The sequence below is a fragment of the Schistocerca piceifrons genome, chromosome 1 (assembly GCF_021461385.2).
Source record: "Schistocerca piceifrons isolate TAMUIC-IGC-003096 chromosome 1, iqSchPice1.1, whole genome shotgun sequence".
NCBI lineage: Eukaryota > Metazoa > Arthropoda > Insecta > Orthoptera > Acrididae > Schistocerca > Schistocerca piceifrons.
Window position 1 is genome coordinate 869,933,749 of NC_060138.1, and position 21,485 is coordinate 869,955,233.

A 21,485-nucleotide genomic window follows, 5' to 3' on the forward strand; every position below is an offset into this window, starting at 1 on the left:
TGAAGGTCTGATCCGAGCAAAATTGTGGTAATTTGAGTTAGATGCCAAATTGCTGAGGGGTTGATAATAATGTTTGGTTGAACCTGAGGTCATGGGAGAATGTGCTGCATTGGTGCAGCTGAATGATCCATTACTGTAAGCAGTGTCACTGGTAGCATGAGCAAAGTATGTGGTGGAGGGGCAGTGTGTTTGCACCAGTTTGAAATTTAGTTCACCCAGCATAGTAGGATTGATGTTCATGTTTAGTGGTCACAAGGACAATCAGTCGTGTGGTAGAAGTTCAGAACATACCGTGTGTGAAGCAGTAGTGACATCAAAGCCACACTGCAATTCACATTAGGACACCATTGTTCAGCCATGATGTTGGCTGACAGTTCACTCTACTGCCAAATGTCACTGTCACCGGCCTGACGGGGCCGGTCCAGCCGCCTTGGTGCAGGTCTTATTGCATTTGACGCCACATTGGGCAACCTGCGCACTGGATGGGGATGAAATGATGATGAAGACAGCACAACACCCAGTCCCTGAGCGGAGAAAATCTCCGAACCAGCTGGGAATTGAACCTGGGCCCCTTAGGATGGCAGTCTGTCACGCTGACCATTCTGCTAACAGGGCGGACATATTTTGCTATGATGTGCAGTTGTTACAGGACACCAATATAGTACAGTAGACTGTAGGAGCAGTATAAGTAAGATATGGCTTGTTACAGTACAATAATAACTCTTCATTGTACAAATACTACACGATAAGACAAACATGACTGTTCTATCCAAAAGCATAGAACACACTGTTTGCATATACAGGTGTGTCAAAGATTATCCTCTGTAAAGTAAAGTCACATAGCAGCAAAGTTACATGACATAGGGTTCCCCAAACTATAATGAGTATAAGGTAGTTCGGTGGATCAACGTAATACTCATCAAATATATGTAAAAGCTATTTTTAAAGTCACTCATGATGACCTCAGGTGCATGCAAATGCTTAAAGATGGATAAATTAAAAAGCATTCCATGTAGAAAGGCTACCTAGTTGCTGACACAGGCTTATATTAATATTTTATTCAATTTTCTTGAGTATGTATTCATATCCTATGATGCCTGATAATCATATGTCAAAACAGATAACTTGAGACACAAGATTTTGTATCAGTAGTACATTAAGTTGTAATTTATGGAAAACTAATTAATTCTCAACTCTGGCACAGTATCTGAAATTGGTATCAATTAGCTTATTTACTTAAACTCTCAGTGTAATTATTATTTTAATTCTGTACACCTATTTACTCTGTTTTTACAGTTATGTCTCAAGGTCTTATGGTCAGCTACTTTCCCTCGAAATTTCACAAATTTTTTACTCATATTAAAGATGCCATGTATTGTGTCATTGTCAGTAGTGTGGTCTGAGGGGCTGTCCATGTTCCCACATGAAAGTTGAACAATGTTCACATAGTGATGATTTGCTTCCTCTTCTATCTTTCCAAAAATTGTTTTCCTATCAGTATTATGTATATATTGATTAAGTTACTTTCACTCAAAATGTAGCATTTGCCATAATGCAATGAATAACAAAATGTAGATTTGTACTGTCATAATTTTTTTTAAAACCAAATTTATTTTCATGTCTTTTTCAGTAACCAGTATTTATTTGAATAGTACTTTGACCAAATATAAAGTCAAATTTTCTTTCTAAGTTTCAATCAATGAAACACTATTTGTATTTTATTTCAGGTGGAGGTGTATATATTGCTGACGTATTTCCACTGTGGTTACTTCTGTTTCTAGTAGGAGCTGCTGCAAGCTGTTTAGTTTTCTTCACATCTGAAGTGACCAAAGCACCACGATATCATATGGTATATAGCTGCAGCTTAACTGCATTTGTTGAAGTAATAAGTTCCGTATCTTAGAGATGGTTCTCTGGTGAGAAGTTGTATGTCATTGCCAAATCCCCACAATATTCCATCAGGTTTGCTGGTGCTTTATTGTTTCTGAGTTCTTTAATAATCTCTTTTATTGCAGTAAGTCTGTGGCATGACATGTATTCTTCAAGCTAATTCATAAGCTTTACTCAAACAGAGATCTAATATTAGTTTCGTTATCCAGTATCTGACGATTACTGCAGGATTCACAAGAGTAGTAGGAAACAAAAAAATTATGAAGATATCTTTCTTTTTCATAGGAAACCTATAAATACAGGGTCTTTTGTTGCTTTCCTCTTTTGTTCCAGCTTTTTTTTAAAATTAATTCTTGCAAGTTCACAAGACAAGGAGGGAATATGGAGACATATAAACAATATCAGAAGAAGTACAAGAAATTAATAAGAGAAGCAAAAGCCACTTCAATAAAACAACATGGGATATAATCAACAGTGAAAGATATAGCCAAAAAAGTGTAAAGAAAACAGCAATTTTATTAAGTCGATGAGAACTGATGACAATATAGCTACAGATGTAACAAAAATTGATAATATACTAAACAATATTTTTATATATGCCATATGAAATTTAAAACAGGAAACAAATCATCAGTGGTTGGAGCACGCTAAAACACTTGGCCAACAAAGCTCAATGTTTCAGCAACCAGTGACAAAAACAGAACTCATAAAAGTAATTCAGAAATTAAAACCCAGAACATCTGCAGAAAATTAAACCTCTTTTGGATATTGTAAACTTCTCATTTAGAGAAGGAGTATTCCCAGAAAAATTAAAAGTAAGCAAAGTAGTAGAAATACTTAAGAAAGGAGACAAAAATGATCCAAATAACTACAGACCTGTGCCTTTAATCTTTGGTTTTTAAAAAATACTTCAGATGCTCGTGCATAGTAGGTTGACCACATTCATGGAGAACACAGATTCCAGCACAGCATGGTTTCCAAAAAGAGAAATCTACAGAAACCATGCATTCAAGCGTCACCAAATCTGTTATAGATGCATTAGACAAAAGAAACTCTGTGTCTGCTAGGTTTCTGGGTTTGTCTAAAGCGTTTGACACAATCACCTATACTACACTTATTTAAAAACGTGAAAGCTGTGGTATTCGTAGACATGCAGCCAAGTGGATAAAATAATACATCAGCAACAGAAAGCAGTATGTGGAAACAAACTGGATGGAGATCTGAAATCAGAAATATTAAGAACGGAGTGCTTTGAGGATCTGTACTTGTCCCACTTCTGTTCAACATGTTTATAAACAACATTGATATCAGTGAGAAAGATAAAAATAAATACTATATGCAGATGAAATGACAGTAATGAAAGTAGAAAAAATCAGAAAATACTGGAAAGAAGTACATTTATGTCAATAAATAACACTGCACAGTGGCTTATACAAAATGACTTAATTTTAAATCTAAAAAAGGCAATTATCATGGTGTTCACAAATAGAGAAAAAGAGAAACACATGGATGTATTCATAGATGAAACAATACTGGAAGAAGTTACCTCTATTAAATTTTTGGGGATTACAATTGACAATAAGCTCCAGTGGAGTCAACATATAGATAATGTTTGCTGTAAATTAAGCACCAGTTTGCACATTATGCCAACACGGAGCTTCTATGTACAGTGTACCATTCTCTGTTTGAGCCATACCTACAATATGGAATTACTGTTTGAGGAAATTCCAGAAGAAAAAAGAAAAAAAAAGTATTTACATTGCAAAAAGAAAGAAGAGAAAAACAAACCTGTTAGGATCACTTTGAACAAGAAGCAAAGAGACTCATGCAGAGCTGTTTTCCAAAGTCTATAAATACTGACATACTAGAAAGAAATGCAGATGTTCATGCTTATGAAACAAGAAATAAAGGCCAGCTGAGAAGTATACAACACCGACAGAGAGTTGCTGAAAAAGATCCTCGATACTTGGGTGTCAAACTCATAAAGTGACTTCCCAAGAGTTTGCAGGACAATGTGAGCAAATAGACATTCCAAAAACTTTTAAAGGAATATGAAATGGGACATGAATTTTATAATGTAGACAATATATGTATCAGTGAATGAAAAATGCTACTATTACTGTCATAGAGGTACTGTATCTAACTGAACATATTATGAATATAATAGAGGGAAACATTCCATGTGGGAAAAATATATATCTAAAAACAAAGATGATGTGACGTACCAAACGAAAGTGCTGGCAGGTCGATAGACACACAAACAAACACAAACATACACACAAAATTCAAGCTTTTGCAACAAATGGTTGGTTCATCAGGAAAGAGGGAAGGAGAGGGAAAGACGAAAGGATGTGGGTTTTAAGGGAGAGGGTAAGGAGTCATTCCAATCCCGGGAGCGGAAAGACTTACCTTAGGGAGAAAAAAGGACAGGTATACACTCGCGCACACACACACACATATCCATCCACACATACACAGACACAAGCAGACATTTGTAAAGGCAAAGAGTTTGGGCAGAGATGTCAGTCGAGGCGGAAGTACAGAGGCAAAGATGTTGTTGAAAGACAGGTGAGGTATGAGCGGCGGCAAATTGAAATTAGCGGAGATTGAGGCCTGGCGGAAAATGAGAAGAGAGGATATACTGAAGGGCAAGTTCCCATCTCTGGAGTTCTGACAGATTGGTGTTAGTGGGAAGTATCCAGATAACCCGGACGGTGTAACACTGTGCCAAGATGTGCTGGCCGTGCACCAAGGCATGTTTAGCCACAGGGTGATCCTCATTACCAACAAACACTGTCTGCCTGTGTCCATTCATGTGAATGGACAGTTTGTTACTGGTCGTTCCCACATAGAAAGCTTCACAGTGTAGGCAGGTCACTTGGTAAATCACGTGGGTGCTTTCATACGTGGCTCTGCCTTTGATCGTGTACACCTTCCGGGTTACAGGACTGGCATAGGTGGTGGTGGGAGGGTGCATGGGACTGGTTTTACAACGGGGGCGATTACAAGGGTAGAAGCCAGAGGGTAGGGAAGGTGGTTTGGGGATTTCGTAGGGATGAACTAAGAGGTTACGAAGGTTAGTTGCATGGGGGAAAGACACTCTTGACGGAGTGGGGAGGATTTCATGAAGGATGGATCTCATTTCAGGGCAGGATTTGAGGAAGTCGTATCCCTGCTGGAGAGCCACATTCAGAGTCTGATCCAGTCCCGGAAAGTATCCTGTCACAAGTGGGGCACTTTTGGGGTTCTTCTGTGGTAGGTTCTGGGTTTGAGGAGTGAGGAAGTGGCTCTGGTTATTTGCTTCCGTACCAGCTCGGGAGGGTAGTTGCGGGATGCGAAAGCTGTTTTCAGGTTGTTGGTGTAATGGTTCAGGGATCCCGGACTGAAGCAGATTCATTTGCCACGAAGACCTAGGCTGTAGGGAAGGGACCGTTTGATGTGGAATGGGTGGCAGCTGTCATAATGGAGGTACTGTTGCTTGTTGGTGGGTTTGATGTGGACGGACGTGTGAAGCTGGCCATTGGACAGGTGGAGGTCAACATCAAGGAAAGTGGCATGGGATTTGGAGTAGGACCAGGTGAATCTGATGGAACCAAGGGAGTTGAGGTTGGAGAGGAAATTCAGGAGTTCTTCTTCACTGTGAGTCCAGATCATGAAGATGTCATCAATAAATCTGTACCAAACTTTGGGTTGGCAGGCCTGGGTAACCAAGAAGGCTTCCTCTAAGTGACCCATGAATAGGTTGGTGTACGAGGGGGCCATCCTGGTACCCATGGCTGTTCCCTTTAATTGTTGGTATGTCTGGCCTTCGAAAGTGAAGAAGTTGTAGGTCAGGATGAAGCTGGCTAAGGTAATGAGGAAAGAGGTTTTAGGTAGGGTGGCAGGTGATTGGCGTGAAAGGAAGTGCTCCATTGCAGCGAGGCCCTGGACGTGCAGAATATTTGTGTGTAAGGAAGTGGCATCAATTGTTACAAGGATGGTTTCTGGGGGTAACAGACTGGGTAAGGATTCCAGGCGTTCGAGAAAGTGGTTGGTGTCTTTGATTAAGGATGGGAGACTGCATGTAATGGGTTGAAGGTGTTGATCTACGTAGGCAGAGATATGTGCTGTGGGGGCTTGGTAACCAGCTACAATGGGACGGCCGGGATGACCTACAAAACCTTTCACCGGACTCCATCAACCTCCTGACCCCACCAACAACCCGCACTCCTACCTTATACCTTCTTCCTAAAATTCACAAACCCAACAATTACATTTGTTATTGTCACTATTGCATTTTGAAATTTTTCCTGTCATCTTTTTTTCTCTTTCTGTTTTTGCAAGTAGTTTCACTTTGTATTCACCTTCTCCTCTTTACCGAATCTACCATACAATTTTATCCCGCCTATATATACTCAATAATACTTAAACCACTTCCAAACCATAACCAAAAAATTTTTTTCTGCTTTCAACACTACCGCTGCTATAAAATCCACCGTTTCCAGTTCACAAACAGTTCCTTTCAGTTATTAAACAGCCATTTCGGCTAGTTCTAATAACTTTCGCTTTTTTTTTCATTTCCGTTTTTCCCACATCGCTGATCTTTTTTAGCCGCTTCCCACAGGTTTTAACGTCATTATTTCTTCATCAGACAATTGTTAGCCTCATTTTCACAATCTGCCACCACAAAACCACTCCTTTTAATACATTTACACGCAGTTTTTTCGAAATTTTCCCAAATTGCTCTACCCTTCAACGTGTTTTGGCGGCAACACAACCACCTAACCTTTGTGCACATCGTTGTCTACCAACCCAAGTTCACCACAGAATCAACATAGCCCAGCTATAAGCAACACTTTTTCGCCTTTTTTCACACCAGATCTCCAGTTGCTTTCTAGTTCACCTTTATCTCTCCCCATATATTTTTATTTTCATTTTCATTTCAGCCTCATGTTACACTTTCAACCTTCTAATACCATGTCACCCTCAGAACATCCCCACAGTGACCTCATTAAGTTTTATTTACATTCCCTCTGCAAACATGCCTTCGCCCTAGCCAGATTACACTCCCATATTTTATTTTCTCAGGCTTGTCTGACATTTGGCATTACCCCCAAAGGCCTCACACTTAAAGTTCCCATCTCTGACTGTAACCCTTCTTTCCATCAGTCCCTATACCAGTTCCAAACTGAACAATCCATTGCCCTCACCCACCTAATCCTTCACCTACACATCAACTCAGCCAATGACCACACCCGTCAACTCCTATCCTTAGTAAAAGTCCTCAATCTTTCCTCTCCCACATCCACACCAGCTGTTCAGAGCATCCTCCTACAGGCCAACCGCAAATTAGAACAGCATGCCACCCTCCACCTCAAAAAACTATCCAATCTCCTGGTTTCCCACCTCCGGAAAGGCAACTCACTCGCCCTTCACAACGTTTCCAGCAAACCTCAACCTCCTCTCATTGCACACAGACCCAGTCTCTCCCATCTACTCGATCTCCCACTTCCAGCTCCACTCCCCCCAAAACCTCAAAATTCCAATCAACACAATCTGGAACCACAACACCCTAATTCAGTAGTTAACCTTTCCTCCAAACCTCTCTCCCAATCCGAAACCTCTCTCCTATCCAAAGGCCTCACCTTCAGCCCCACTCCCAGATTCAACCAAACAGCCCTTGTCAAAGATTTACTGTCCTACACCCGTACTCTCTGCTGGAAATATCACTTTGCCACGGAGAAAAATGATCCTAATCGTACTCCTAATGATCCAACTCCCCAAGACACTATCCAAATTGAACCCTGCCTGGAACAGTTCCGTCCTCTGTCACAGCGGGACCCACCTCCTCTTCCTCAAATTCACCCTCTCCAAACTTTCCAGGAATTTCTGACTTCCAACCTTGCCTCTCAATCCTTCTTGATAAACCTTAATCCTACTCCCAACATCACCACTGCTGAAGCCCAGGCTATCCGTGATCTGAAGGCTGACCGATCCATCGTCATTCTTCCGGCGGACAAGGGTTCCATGACCGTGGTACTTGATCGTTGGGAGTATGTGGCTGAGGGACTGTGTCAGTTTTCAGACAACACTACATACAAAGTTTGCCAAGGTGTTCGTAGCGACAAACAATTCTCTGTAGAAACGGCTTACGAAATCACCGCCACACTTTTAATAGTGGGCCGACCGGTCCGCTGGAACAGTGAACAGAAAGATGAAAACCCAAACACTCTGATTAAATAAAAGTCGGTACTTATCTTTATTAACGAAGATACAGAACACAGTAGTGAACTCCGTGTCTACAGAAATCTGTCTAGTTCGAGTCGGAGCGGCTAGGTCAGCGTCGGCTGACGACAAACAACAACTCTGCTGCGATGAACACACAACTGACTAGCAAGTACACAATTCGGTGGCGAGTATACAACTGAGCGGCGAATCCAGAACTGTCCTAGCACTCGTGACTCCAGCACTTAATAACCCAGAAGCCAGCAGTGGCGTGCGCAGACTTGCGGCGATTTCCTGTCTCGCTGGCGCTGCTTATGCGGACGGCGTCCGGACTTTGATGCTGCCAACCCTTTGGCAGCGGGCTCGGGTGGCATTACTGGCTAGGATATAACAGTAATCCCATTCCTGATGTCCAGGCAGAGCTTCAAGGAATCCTCAGAACCTTAGGCCCCCTAAAAAACCTTTCACCTGACTCCATCAACCTCCTGACCCCACCAACACCCCACACCCCAACCTTCTACCTTCTTCCCAAAATTCACAAACCCAATCATCCTGGCCATCCCATTGTAGCTGGTTACCAAGCCCCCACAGAACGTATCTCTCCCTACGTAGATCAACACCTTCAACCCATTACATGCAGTCTCCCATCCTTCATCAGAGACACCAACCACTTTCTCGAACGCCTGGAATCCTTACCCAGTCTGTTACCCCCGGAAACCATCCTTGTAACCATTGATGCCACTTCCTTATACACAAATATTCCACACGTCCAGGGCCTTGCTGCAATGGAGCACTTCATTTCACGCCGATCACCTGCCACCCTACCTAAAACCTCTTTCCTCATTACCTTAGCCAGCTTCATCCTGACCCACAACTTCTTCACTTTCAAAGGCCAGACATACCAACAATTAAAGGGAACAGCCATGGGTACCAGGATGGCCCCCTCATATGCCAACCTATTCATGGATCGCTTAGAGGAGACCTTCTTGGTTACCCAGGCCTGCCAACCCAAAGTTTGGTACAGATTTATCGATGACATCTTCATGATCTGGACTCACAGTGAAGAAGAACTGCTGAATTTCCTCTCCAACCTCAACTCCTTTGGTTCCATCAGATTCACCTGGTCCTACTCCAAATCCCATGCCACTTTCCTTGATGTTGACCTCCACCTGTCCAATGGCCAGCTTCACACGTCCATCCACATCAAACCCACCAACAAGCAACAGTACCTCCATTATGACAGCTGCCACCCATTCCACATTAAACGGTCCTTTCCCTACAGCCTAGGTCTTCGTGACAAACGAATCTGCTTCAGTCCAGAATTCCTGAACCATTACACCAAGAACCTCAAAACAGCTTTCGCATCCCGCAACTGCCCTCCCGACCTGGTACAGAAGCAAATAACCAGAGCCACTTCCTCACTCCTCAAACCCAGAACCTCCCACAGAAGAACCCCAATAGTGCCCCACTTGTGACAGGATACTTTCCGGGACTGGATCAGACTCTGAATGTGGCTCTCCAGCAGGGATACGACTTCCTCAAATCCTGCCCTGAAATGAGATCCATCCTTCATGAAATCCTCCCCACTCCACCAAGAGTGTCTTTCGGCCGTTCACCTAATCTTCGTAACCTCTTAGTTCATCCCTACGAAATCCCCAAACCACCTTCCCTACCCTCTGGCTTCTACCCTTGTAACCGCCCCCGGTGTAAAACCTGCCCCATGCACCCTCCCACCACCACCTACGCCAGTCCTGTAACCCGGAAGGTGTACACGATCAAAGGCAGAACCACGTGTGAAAGCACCCACATGATTTACCAAGTGACCTGCCTACACTGTGAAGCTTTCTATGTGGGAATGACCAGTAACAAACTGTCCATTCACATGAATGGACACAGGCAGACAGTGTTTGTTGGTAATGAGGATCACCCTGAGGCTAAACATGCCTTGGTGCATGGTCAACACATCTTGGCACAGAGTTACACTGTCCAGGTTATCTGGATACTTCCCACTAACACCAACCTGTCAGAACTCCGGAGATGGGAACTTGCCCTTCAGTATATCCTCTCTTCTCATTTTCCGCCAGGCCTCAATCTCCGCTAATTTCAATTTGCCGCCGCTCATACCTCACCTGTCTTTCAACAACATCTTTGCCTCTGTACTTCCACCTCGACTGACATCTCTGCCCAAACTCTTTGCCTTTACAAATGTCTGCTTGTGTCTGTGTATGTGTGGATGGATATGTGTGTGTGTGCGCGAGTGTATACCTGTCCTTTTTCCCCCTAAGGTAAGTCTTTCCGCTCCCGGGATTGGAATGACTCCTTACCCTCTCCCTTAAAACCCACATCCTTTCATCCTTCCCTCTCCTTCCCTCTTTCCTGATGAAGCAACCGTTTGTTGTGAAAGCTTGAATTTTGTGTGTATGTTTGTGTTTGTTTGTGTGTCTATCGACCTGCCAGCACTTTCGTTTGGTAAGTCACATCATCTTTGTTTTTAGATGAACATATTATGATGTATAAATAACACGATAAGATGAATACTGGGAGAAAAATCTAAATATGAGTATAATGTAGTATGTAAATAATTTTCATGACCTAAAAAATGGACGAAAAATGTATGCAACATTGTTGCAAGTATTGTCTCTTTTAAATATTAAATTCTAATAAATAGGTTAAATATTGACAGAAAATATGTTTAAGTTGACTTGTCCTGTATTACAAGTACACACTTTATACAAAATGTAATCAGATGGGCCCAAATAAAAAACAATCAATTGAAAATCAATACAGAAGACATAAGAATTCTCAGACAATAATTTTCTTGTGTTTTGTAAAATTTTTCCAAAATTATTCAGTCAAATATAACTGCAACTCCCTGACACAGCAAAAGGACTGTATTACAATCACTGAGTTGCCAATTTATAATTATTTTCATAGGAAAATCTCATGACTATTTTTTATTTGTTTTGAGGTACATTCCAAGTAGTCCGTTTTCATATTAAATAAAATTCTTCATAAACAAAAAAGTGAGTTGCAAAATATTTTTCTTTAGAACAATTCAACAATAGTTGTAGTGCATTCATCTCAATCGTTTGTTAACCATAATAAATAACACTTCCTAAGACTTGGTAAATAAGGACAGGAAAATACCAGAGGTAACACTGAACTTGTGTGAACAGCAATTCATTGTGTAAACCAAAGAGTACACACTTCACTAGAAGCACTAATCAAATTTCCACTCAACATGTCTACTCCGAGCCATTACCCCTCCCCTCTACACCTCACAGCAGAGTAGACTGTATGTTAACTAGTGTTCAACTCGACATCCAGTCTGGTCCTCATATAAAATGGTGGCAGCCACAAGTTTCCAAGATGGTATCCTCAAGAGGCAATCCTAGGAGCTTTTCATATGGGGGTGAAGAAAGTTTCACTCAAATTGATCACTCCTTGACCTCATTTGTTGTATCTGTTGAGGGAGTACAGGGATGCTGAGTTGGTAGCTCAGTGATGGGTAACATGTAAGCCGGTTTTACACTTTCAAATGACACAATTTTAGGTTTACTGTTGAAGAAGATTTGCATAACATGTTCATTACACTTCAAAAAAATGGTAAGAACCAGAATAAGGAAGTTTTGCTGACCGAGGAGCATTTGTCCTCAGCATAACATGTGACTGCATCTTTAAATCCTTATGAATGAAAATGATGGCTTCTCTGTGGCAGGATATCAGTGTAGGACAAATCTTGGAGATCTGACTCTATATTTATAACATATAAGGTTCCAAGGAGGCTTCAATGCAATTACTGTGCACCTTCCCACCTTACTTGAGTTCAGCACTGCCACCCCATGTTTTATGAGAAAACTGAGAATATTCCCAGTGGCTTAGGAACTGTGTAATTGACACTTAGAAATTTTCAGTCTCCTTGATGCAGTTTATGTAATAGTGGAGTCAGTTGCGAGAAAAAGAAGTCAACCATCAATTTTAAAGACCCTCCTGGTTTGTATGTTGTTGATTTTCTCGTAATAATTCTACATCTTTGTAATAATAATCCATGCATATTATTACCATGTATGAATGTATGTATGTTCCACATCTCCTCCTAAACCCCTTGACCAGTTTCAACTGAACTTGGTACTCATATCCCTTAGTGTCAGCAACAATTGCTGAGAGAGTGAGAGCTGCCTGCTTATCACAGTTGAGGGAATATGACATCATAAACATTGACATGCATAAAACTGCCACATTGTGCATGATGTTGAAATTTATTACTCCTGCTATTAACACCGTTCACAACAAATTTTGCAGACAGTACCCATATATGCCACTGAACATACCTTTGAAATTATATCATTGTATGACACATAGAGCAGGAGATATAATGTCATAAACACAGAAATTCGTGAAAAACTGCTGCATCATGCATTCCATTTGAGTTTATTACTTCTTTGTTATTAAATCTATTTGCAACATATTTTGCAGGCTGCATCTATATATGCCACTGAATGCACCTAAACAAATATACCATTGTGAGACACGTAGTTCAAGAAATATGACATCATAATGTAGTGCCTTTAGAATTTTGGGGTAAATTCTAGAGACCCTCGTATTTCCACCATCTCGAACATGCGATATTTTAGAGATGAGTGTGGTAAATTAGAACTGTGTCTACTGCACCACAATTATGTGTGTGCAGGACGAACGTGTATCGGATGGATGATCAGCGTGAGCAGGATGATGCCGAGCCTGCTTAAGAAGTTACACACCCAGCTCAAGGAATAAACATACCATACTCCATGCAATGTCAAACATTATTGTGTGAACATTTGAATGTTGTTGAAAGAAGAGAAGAGACACTTACTTATTCATTCGTTCTCTTACTTTTGTAAGGTCCAGACAGTTGTCTTGTTAAACTTGGAGAGATTTGTAGACTGTATTTATGGAAAAATTAATGTGATAGTTTCTAATGGACAGGAAGGTGTCAAGCTTATGAAAAATGTTTTAGTTGTATGAAAACTGTTGTGTGTGATAAAAATACAGTGGGACTAAGTTCAATGTATCCTCGAGTGTATGGAGTTATTTTAAAAGTATAAAAAATTCTTCCAAAGTAGCATCTTATCTTCAGAGGAGAAGTTGTGCAGGATATCATGAAAAGAAGATCAGTGAAGCAACTCCCAGTAAGCTTGATAGCCAAGGGGGAGTGTGAGTCTTGCACGCCAGTACCACACTACCACCCTTAATCACCAGGAACTGCTAGAATGTGACAACCAAAGTGAGCAAGACATGAAAAGGAGGAATTTTTTGAAGAAGATTGAGGTGAGAAAAAGTTGAGAGTTGCCATTGCAACATATAATAATGAGGCAAAAACATTGGTGTGCAAGATTTGATTAAGAAGATTTGGTTGTGGGGAGGAAGCAATCCTCACACACACAGTAACCAGCCAATGCCGACGCAGTAACCAGCCAATTCCAACACAGTCGCAGTAACTTGCTGCCGTTGCTGGTTGAGTTGCTGACTTCACGCCCACCGATGCCAATGCTGTGACCAACATTTGACGCTGCCGGTGCCCGTGTGGTTCACCGGTGCTGTTTCTACACATCACCGATGCAACCTACAATCCTATGCCAGGTGAGCTCAAGATAATAACTATTTGATTGTAAACTAGGGCGGTCATTATTTACAGAGGTGATGTTTTTTTGAATGATCACAAGATCAAAGAAAATTAGGACTATGGAGAAGGAAAAACTACCTACAGAAACTGTAGAACCAGCCATGGCAATGACAGTGACTAAGGTCACGCCAGACTGGACTGAAGTAGCAAATTTAATGAAGGGGCTAAGTCTGAAGTTTGACTCTGAATACCAAGTTAAATACTATGTTATATGTACAGAGACAAGAAGTAAGTGACCAAAATCTTTCTTTAAGTGAAAAACTAGAAGCACATTTAAGTGACCGAAATGTTTCTTTAAATGAAAAAGTAGAAGCAGAGTGAAACTTTTGAAAAACTAGAATCACAGGGTGAAGCTTTAAATTCTAAATTTGAGGTGTTATATGATGAAGTGGAAAATCTATGAGTACATTTAAAGAGAGAATTAAGTAATTATTTAACTGTACAAATGAATCAAATGTTTACAGACTTTAGCCAAAAACAGGATGATCAATTTCAGAAGTTGACCCAGAAATTAGAATTTGATATTGAGGACAAGTGTACCAATATATAGTCTGAATTTAATGAGAAGTTAGGGTCATTTAAAAGTGTGTGTAGTGTTATATTCGAAACAGAGATTACATACCTTAAATATACCATTTAAAGACAAGACAAACTGATCCCTATTGTCCAGTTACAAATTTCTGGGATCAACACTCATGTAGATGTGGTAGAGAGAAATTTTAATGAAAAGCTAGCCACCTCAGACACCATAAATATAAGTGGTCTCGAGGAACAGGTAGAGGAATTAATCGACTGGAAAGTTGCTGAGAGGGTGAAAACAGACAACATTCCATCACATTTAGCATTGGAACTTAATGATACTAAAAAGTCATAGATGATTTGCGAAGGAATTTAAACTTATCCAGAATAAGGCAGAGAAAGGGGTAGCTTCACAGAATGTAGTGTTGACTAGTAAAGTGGTAATTGTTTTGTTGAGGGGAGACTTTCACACAAAATGTAATGAGAAGTGCTGGTCTGCACTTGCTCAAGTGAGGTTAAGAGCAGATCTGTGGGATCCAGGTGGAGTCACATTATTCCCCAGCGATATTAACATTCTGCGTTAACAGGCGGAGTGATGACTGTCGGATCCCGAGTTGGGCTCGGTGTTACATCCACATTCATTTTACTACACCGAATTCTCTTCAAGTCTTATACCATCCTGTATTCTGTTTTCTTCCTCTTATACTGTCATATAGTTTAGTACTTGAGCATACTCATCTAGACGTCGCGGACAAGCAGGGTTGATATCAAGGTCATACTGCTTCATGTGGAGGTAGTAGTAATTGATCTCATCAATATACATAATCTTACTTGTTTTACAGACGCTGTGATTCCCCATTGTAAATTCACTGTGATGAATTGGGTTGTTATATCGAGTCAAGACTGAAGCATTGGGTAATATATCATAATATATGAACTGACAGCATGCTCTGGTCTAGTCTCGATGTGAAGGTGAACTGATGCTCTAATCTCGATGTAAGTATTTCACATCCGATGATAGATGGGTTTGTTTGTGCCAAATGTATTCTTAGTGCATAATATCTTCACCAGTTTTCCATACAAACCTCTGTGCACAGGTACTCATTGTTGGCAAAGGATAAACATTTAATGACGTCCTCCTCAGTTATTCCAGTGGCACCATTGATCATCTTTGTGACTTGTCCTGGGATCTCGATTGTAGTGTCAACAGCAGCTGACACAGTCTCCAGGGATTGTTAGGTCCTAGTTTTGCCTAACCAGCCAGTCTCTCCCACCATCCATGTATAGTAAGGTAATATTTTTGCATAACCAATCAATGTATAGTTAGGTCTGATTCGGGCCTAACCTATTGGAGGATACAATATGATATGAATATTTCTATATTTGCAATGATATGATGCATAGCTTTTACTTACTACTGAATATTTGGTATCCTTTGTGAAAATGATGTGAATGATACGATACAGGGTAATAGGAATAATGAGATATTTGTGATGTATGATACTTAGTTTCTGCTTATGATGATATGATACATATTTTCTACTTATGATGATGTGATACCTAGTTTCTACTTACAATGATATGATACATAGTTTCTACTTACAATGAAATGATACATAGTTTTCTACTTATTATGGAATATTTTATGTTTTGTGAAATGAGATATGAATGGAGAGGGTTTATATAAATTTTGAAAGGGGTGGGTAGTGTACGTACAAACATGACTAACATTACACACAAACCACACCTTTCAAATGACCCTTGCAGGCAAGTGTGACTGATTCTTCACCATTTGCCATTCCATAGGAGTTGCTAGGAACTTCCTTCAGGGACTTCAAAGGTGAAGGTGAGAATGTCCGTTCTGCAGGAGACATTTAACATCATACCTTTCGGCTTCTCACTCAAGTACCGTAGAAGTGGGAGTCCTGGGGAAGGGAGATGGGAAGGGTGTCCTGTGTTTGGGGCTATCTTCTTTCTCTTCTTCGATCTTAGCAACCATTTCTACTTTTTCCTTTCTTACTTCTCATCTGAGTACCAGTCTACCTTTCCCTCTGTCCATATGCATACACTTCTATCGCTGAAGTCCTTCTCAATTTCCGTGGTTTTCTATAACCTTCAACTTATTTTCCATAAGCTGGCCGAAGAATCAGACTACACGACTACCCATACACATACATACAATGAAACACAAAGACACAAACAGGAAGAGTGCAGTTTAAGGCAAAATGGGAACCGTCATGTGTTGGAGGGTGAAAATTGTGCACGTAGTGATAGGTAAGAGCACCTGGCTATGTGAGATGATGGTTCCACATCACATAAAAGTATGTACAGGGATATATTTATATATGTAAGAGCTAAGAGTATTTATGGCTACGATGATGGTATTACACTAGTATGTGTACATAGAAGTAGAACATGAGACATCACATACTTCTTCTACTCAAGTTGTGCCACAAATTTCTCTTCTCTCCATTTCTATTCAGTACCTCCTCATTAGTTATGTGATCTACCCATCTAATCTTCAGCATTCTTCTGTAGCACCAAACATTTCAAAAGCTTCTATTCTCTTCTTGTCTAAACTATTTATTGTCCACATATCACTTCCATACATGGCTACACTCCATACAAATAATTTCAGAAACGACTTCCTGCCACTTAAATCTATACTCAATGTTAACAGATTTCTCTTCTTCAGAAACACTTTCCTTGCCATTGTCAGTCTACATTTTATATCCTCTCTACTTCGACCATCATCAGTTATTATCCTCCTCAAAAGACAAAACTCATTTACTACTTGAAGCATCTCATTTCCTAATCTAATTCCCACTGCATCACCTGATTTAATTCGACTACATTCCATTATCCTCGTTTTGCTTTTATTGATGTTCATCTTATATCCTCCTTCTAAGACACTGTCCATGCCTTTCAGCTGCTCCTCCAGGTCCTTTGCTGTGTCTGACAGAATTACAATGTCATTGGCAAACTTCAAAGTTTTTATTTCTTCTCCATGGATTTTAATTCCTACTCCAAATTTTTCTTTTGTTTCCATTACTATTTGCTGAGTATACAGATTGCATAACATTGGGAAGTGGCTAAAACCCTTTCTCACTCCCTTCCCAACCACTGCTTTCCTTTCATGCCCCTCAACTCCTATAACTGCCATCTGGTTTCTGTACAAATTGTAAGTAGCCTTTTGCTCCGTGTATTTTACCCCTGCCACCTTCAGAATTTGAAAGAGAGTATTCCAGTCAACATTATCAAAAGCTTTATCTAAGTCTACAAATGATAGAAACATAGGTTTGCCTTTCCTTAATCTATTTTCTAAGATAAGTCATAGGGTCAGTATTGCCCCACGTGCTCCAATATTTCTATGGAACCCAAACTGATCTTCCACGAGGTTGGCTTCTGTCAGTTTTTCCATTCATCTGTAAAGAATTCATGTTAGTATTTTGCAGCCGTGGCTTATTAAACTGATGGTTCAGTAATTTTCACATCTGTCAACACCTGCTTTCTTTGTGATCGGAATTATTATATTCTTCTTGAAGTTTTGAGTGTATTTTGCCTGTCGCATACATCTTGCTCACTAGTTGGTAGAGTTTTTTAGGCTTCGCTTTCCCAAGGCTGTCAGGAGCCCTAATGGAATGTTGTCTACTCCTGGGGTCTTGTTTCAACTTAGGTCTTTCAGTGCTCTGTCAAACTCTTCACGCAGTATCATATCTCCCATATCATCTTCATCTACATTCTCTTCCATTTCCTTAATATTGTTCTCAAGAACATCGCCCTTGTATAGACCCTCTATATACTCCTTCCACCTTTTTGCTTTCCCTTCTTTGCTTAGAACTGGGTTTCCATCTGGGCTCTTGATATTCATACAAGTGGTTCTCTTTTCTCCAGAGATCTCTTTAATTTTCCTGTAGGCAGTATCTATCTTACCCCTAGTGATATGTGCCTCTACATACTTACATTTGTCCTCTAGCAATCCCTGCTGAGCCATTTTGCACTTCTTGTCGATCTCATTTATGAGACATTTGTATTCCTTTTTGCCTGCTTCATTTACTGCATTTTTGTATTTTCTCCTTTCATCAATTAATTTCAATATCTCTTTTGTTACCCAAGGATTTCTATTGGCTCTTGTCATTTTACCTACTTGATCCTCTGCTACCTTCACTATTTCTTCTCTCAAAGCTACCCATTCTTCTTCTACTGTATTTCTTTCCCCCATTCTTGTCAATCGTTCCCTAATGCTCTCCCTGAAACTCTCTACAACCTCTAGTTCTTTCAGTTTATCCATGATCCATCTCCTCAAATTCCCACCCCTTTGCAGTTTCTTCAGTTTTAATCTACAGTTCATAACCAATAGATTTTGGTCAGAGTCCACATCTTCCCCTGGAAATGTCTTACAGTTTAAAACCTGGTTCCTGAATCTCTGCCTTACCATTACATAATCTATCTGAAACCTTCTAAATAATATTTCCAAGTGTGGTGTCTATCGGGAACATAGGACTGGAAGAGTAATGGAGGACTCTAGAGGGTTAAAGAACGTATTGAGAAGTGAGTATAAGGAGTGAATTAGAATGTTAATTTCTCTAAGAAGTATTCAAATTCTAGAGTACAACTCAGTAAGGAGAAGGAGGGTGCACGCAGTATTGATTGGATGGAAAAGGGCAGGTAGGCAGACCCAAGAAAGGTGACCTATACTGTGCAGGCAGGGGCACCAAGAACAGGATTGACCTGTACCATAGTGTATTAGGAATTTGCTTAAAGGGGCGTACCTACTAAAACAGAAAGAGGAAGTGCTTTCATAGTATCAACCTGTACTTGAGCTGTAGGTACTGAGCCTAAAGGAAAAGGGTAGTATCATGACAAAAATCACACTTTTGTGGAGATTGCTCTGGTAAGTTTGAATTCTTGTTTCCACTTGCATTGTTATATTTGTGTGAAGTTACATGTGTTGAAAAGAACGGCTTTGTTTACCCAGAGTTCCTCCAGATTGTGAAAGGTATTGAATAAATGTGAAGTACGAGCAAATAACAGCATACTCTGGGGAAATGCACACTTTGAGTTTACAATTGAAAGGGGAACAGAAAGATTCTTGTTCTTACAAAGTTTACATTGATCAAAAGGTCCATGATATAATAGTATTAACACGGAAAAGGAGAGAGAGCTATACATGTAGTACCCGATTGCTAAAAAAATGCTATATAAATTGATGGAAATGTATAGTAATATTATAAAAATTGATGGAAATGTATAGTAATATTATATGAATACAATATTGATGTACATAATGAACATGTATAAAATATTGTGTGTTCGAGATAAGGGGAGGGATATTAGTGCCTCGAGAATTTTGTAGTAAATTTTAGAGACCCTCTTATTTCCACCGTCTTGAACATGCGTTATTTTGGAGATAAGTGTGGTCAAGTAAAACTGTGTCTACTGCCCCACAATCATGTGTGTGCAGGCAAGATGTGTATCAGACGGACGATTGGTGTGGGCAGGTAGTCACCAAGCCCGCCTAAGAAGTTACATGTCCAGCTCAAGGAATAAACACGCCGTACTCCGTGTGATTTCAAACAGTATTGTGTGAACATTTGAATGTTTATGAAAGAAGAGAAGAGACACTTACTTATTCATTCATTCTCTTATGTTCGTAAGGTCCAGACAGTTGTCTTCTTAAACTTGGAGAGATTCGTATACTATCGAAAAATGAATGTGATAGTTTCTGACAGACAGGAAGGTGTCGAGCTTAAGAAAAATGTTTTAGTTGTATGAAAACTGTAAAGTGTGATGAAAATACAGTGAGATAGAGTAGTATGTAAGAACATGTAGTTCCTAAAGTTCTTTCTTATCCACTGATTGAGTTTAAATCTATCTGTAGATTTATAAGACTCTATAAAAGTGTTTTGTTTGTTATTTACATAGTAATTAAGATGATGTGATTCCTAAAGGTCTATCTTATCTATTGACCGAGTTAAAAATCTATAATACACTATATAATTATATTCTGTAATAGATTTGTGCTGTAGAATTTGATACATATATGCCATGAGACTATATGAGCAGATCCTTTTGCAATTTTGAAGTAAGATAATATTCATAATCTGTAATGTAAAAATTAGGAATAGTATCTTAGTATATCTATGTGTATTACCTTGTTAGTTCATTTCTTTTGTATTGTTTTTAACTCTGATTATTAATGTTTCATATGTGAACATTTTTTAATTTCACCTGATATTAATCCCATATAATTGACTTTGAAAAATGACTAAGAAGAATATATCTCGTGTGATGTGAAGAAGCTATTGAACAGCATATTTAGCACACAAAACAGTGTTTCAGCATTTAATGTGAATGCTAGACTGGAAGTTACCTATCCATTAGAGCACGTGGTGAGAACTCTAGGGAGTAAGCTGAAAGATGTGACGGATCCACTCCCTACGCTGCTGTACGACTGTACCCTGCTGGTCAAGTCAGTTTGCAAGAGATCTTGGTTCCAGGTAACATACTTGAGCATCTGTCTACTGGATCTGTGTTGTGACTGATATTGGTGAATTGTTAGCCAGGACTGTAAAGACAGTGTTATTCAGCACAAATGCATTTTTTTTTCAAGTAGGGGGATTGAATTTCCAATACATTATGTAAATTTAAATTAGTATGCATTTTTTTTATCATCTTTAAATGAATCTTCTAGGTTTTTATGTATGTAGGTTAGTTTGTATGGACAATTAGCAAATAATGTGGAACATATTTACTAATATGGACAATATAACAAGATGTACACTGGACACCCTATTCTGGCCAGTTACTGTGCCCCCACTGAGAAAATATCTGTTCTTGTAGACCAACACCTTCGGCCTATTACCCACATCTTAGTCTCCTATATATAAAGGTACCAACCATATCCTCCACTGACTTCACACAGTTTCTGTTCCTTTACCACACGGTGCCCTGCTTGTTACTATTGATGCCACTTCCCTTTACACTAACATCTCAAACACTCATTTCCTTGCTGCTATTGAACACTAACTTCCCCAACACCCAACATACAACAGACAACAGATCCCAAAGCTACAACCTCCTTCCTGGTCACCAAGACTAACTATATCCTCACCATCAATTACTTCTCCATGGAAGGCATCAACTACATACAAACCCAGAGTATGGCAATGGGCACCAGGATGACACTATTCTATGCCAACCTATT